We start from the raw sequence: 2,776 nt of genomic DNA, 5'->3' as shown, positions 1-2,776 counted from the left end.
ACAAAATCCATCTTGCTACACCCAGTTGTGCCTACTTGAGCAAAAGATCGTCTCAGCTGCGCTGTAAAGGGGTGAGGAGGTCGCAAGACCCTTCCCCGAGGATCCACCCTACCTACTGTTGTAAGCAGCTCTCTGTTCAAAACTACTTGGGCCTCGCAGAGGGGCTAGAGTCTGTAAACTGGGGAGACCAAGGGAGTGGGGTTCCAACTGTCTGGCTGTGGGGAAGGAAGTCTTCATCCCTGCAGGGTAAAGGCTTTCCAGGTGCAGCCTTCTGGGAGATGAGCACCTATGACCCTGTGGGCCACAACTCCTCATCTGTGTCCTAGAAGGAAGCTCAACTCCCAGGTTCCCCAGAGTGAACTTTGGAGGGAGGACTCATTCTTCCCCCTGGAAGGACGTTTAGCTGTCTTGGCCCAGGCTGGGCTTGTATTCGCTCTGTATGGGAGTCTGGCCTTTAACTTTTGACTCTTCTGTGTTTACCTCCCAAGTACTGGGATTACAGGTATGGGCCACGCCACAGGCGACCAGCGGTGCTAGTTATAAGCCCGCAGGAGAACCTTTGCCCCGACTTCATTCTGAGAAACACTGAAACCACACCAACTGTCAGAGGCTCTGACCTTTGTCCCTCGTTTTACGGCTCACGGAGTTAGGACTTGAACGAACAGCATCGGCTCTGCTGTTGTTTAAAATTGCAATAACTATTTCCTGCGAGTACACGTTTGAGTCGTTAACGGGGCTGACACATCGAGCACAGATGTCATTTGATACGCAGGGAGACAGAAGGGAGCACAAGAGTGGTTCGGCCGTCCTACTCCAACGTGAACGGTGTACATCCTCAAATTTCCCCTCGCAGGCCAAGCAGGTGGGCTTGCGCCCTTCCATCTGTGTTCCGGATGTTTGGTTACCAGGCAACAGGCTAGCGCCTGCCAGACACCTGTGAACGGGTGCGGCTCTTGGTCCCAGAGCCTGGGTCCTGGACCCAACCGGCGCCTGCGCAAAAAGTGCACCGGCGGGTGTCACCTGCGACCTGCCACCCGGAGAGACTGGAAGGGCGTGGTCGTCCAGCCAAGTTGCTGGGTCCCAGGCGCCACCGGCATAGGCTGTACCCCACTGTCGTGGTGCACCCAGAGCCCGTGGACGCACCCGCAGCACCGCGCCCATCACCTGGCCGGCCGGGCGAACTCCTGTCCCGCCCAGGGCTCTACGTCACAGTGAGATGTTGGTAACAAGTTCCATATTTTAATGGGGGTGGGGTGGGGACATGTGATGGGCTCGGGGCTCTGGAGACTCAGCAGCCAGCCACACATTTCCCAAGCTCCCCCACAGATGTCAGAGAAAGGCGAGCCTCCCAGCGTGCCTGGAGAGCCGACTGCTGAGACAACTCCCCGCCCAACCCAGGACTCCAGAGGCGGTCTCTTACCCGACGTGCACCGGGCGCTCATTTGCATGTCCCCAAAGGTAAATCACGCGGGTGAACGCTCCAGCGACCTGCGTTTCGCAGCCGAGGTCACGAGTTTAGTCACAGGATCCCTGTAAGGGAACGGCCTTTCCATTCTCAGGAAGAACTCGCGGGAAGAAAATAACCCTAATCTAAAAGTGTTTCAGGCATCGGACCTTATATATCCGGTGAACAGCCCCAGAGTTTGTGCTCGCTTCGGCAGCACATATACTAAAATTGGAACGATACAGAGAAGATTAGCATGGCCCCTGCGCAAGGATGACACGCAAATTCGTGAAGCGTTCCATATTTTGCAGTCTGATTTCGGTTTTTATGTCAGTATAAGCACCATGGTTTGCTCTCGATGTTGAAATTGTGTACGCCATTATAAAGTAGGGATGAATTCCTTCAGAACTGGCACTACTTGATGGTAAATGTCACAATGTACCTTTCATTTATTAGGACATTGACTTAAGGGCTTCTCTTCCTTATCCCAAACCCCGGGCAGCGGAAAGTCAAACATTTTCACTTAGAAGACTTCCTGGCTTATATGAATTCCGTGATAAATCTTTTCTGAATTAACACTGATAAGTAGTTGAGGCCCCCACAGGAAAGCAACCATAGCCTTGCTAGTTTCTTCGCCTGCATCCTGACACTGTCCTGGTTTTGTAGACCTGAGTGTGTAACAGCTAAAAAGCAGCCAGTCATTTGGATCTGTTTTCACAAGTTCCTCTCTGAATGCAGCCTCCAAAGAACACTAGCAAACGCTGCTTTACACAGTTTGACAACAGCAGGTTTTAATTGATGAAAACAAGCACTCGGCTCCAAATACACGGATAAATAAGGGCATTTAACAGTGACATAGTTGTGTTGCCTTGGAGATGCAGGAGGCTGTGAGGGAGGCGTTACTGCAAAACGATGAAGCCAAGAGTTTTAGTTAGATTTTTTTTTTTTTTTTTTTGGCAAAGTAGCTAGAGCTGGTGCAAAATATGGAACGCTTCACGAATTTGCGTGTCATCCTTGCGCAGGGGCCATGCTAATCTTCTCTGTATCGTTCCAATTTTAGTATATGTGCTGCCGAAGCGAGCACGATCTACTTCTGTAGTCACGGGCTATATAAGGTCCATCAGTTACTAACTTTTTACATTATGGTGACTTTCATCCACAGATTCCCAGGGCTCACGGAAACTCAAGAGGGGTTATCTTATCGGAGTCGTGTGGCTAGGCTTGTAAACTCGGCTGTCGAGTGGATATCGTCCTGCCTGCGTGGACTCGCATAATTTACCTGTGGCGGCGCATGCAAATGAGCGCCCGATGCATGTCGGGTAAGAGGCCTCT

At 51.6% G+C, this 2,776-nt stretch overlaps 2 non-coding genes across 2 annotated transcripts; one reads left to right on the top strand and one right to left on the bottom strand.

Annotated features, from left to right (window-relative positions):
• Window positions 1–1,645: 1,645 nt before the first annotated feature.
• LOC113831043 lies at window positions 1,646–1,752 on the top strand. The gene has a single exon (XR_003485403.1). It is a non-coding gene; the product is annotated as a U6 spliceosomal RNA (small nuclear RNA).
• A 669-nt stretch (window positions 1,753–2,421) lies between these two features.
• On the bottom strand, window positions 2,422–2,528 carry LOC113831042. Its single transcript, XR_003485404.1, has one exon. It is a non-coding gene; the product is annotated as a U6 spliceosomal RNA (small nuclear RNA).
• Window positions 2,529–2,776: the final 248 nt, after the last annotated feature.

Source organism: Cricetulus griseus, chromosome 5 (assembly GCF_003668045.3).
Source record: "Cricetulus griseus strain 17A/GY chromosome 5, alternate assembly CriGri-PICRH-1.0, whole genome shotgun sequence".
NCBI classification, from domain to species: Eukaryota; Metazoa; Chordata; class Mammalia; order Rodentia; family Cricetidae; genus Cricetulus; species Cricetulus griseus.
Note: the sequence above shows the minus strand (reverse complement) of the source record. Positions and strands in the feature narration are given on the sequence as shown.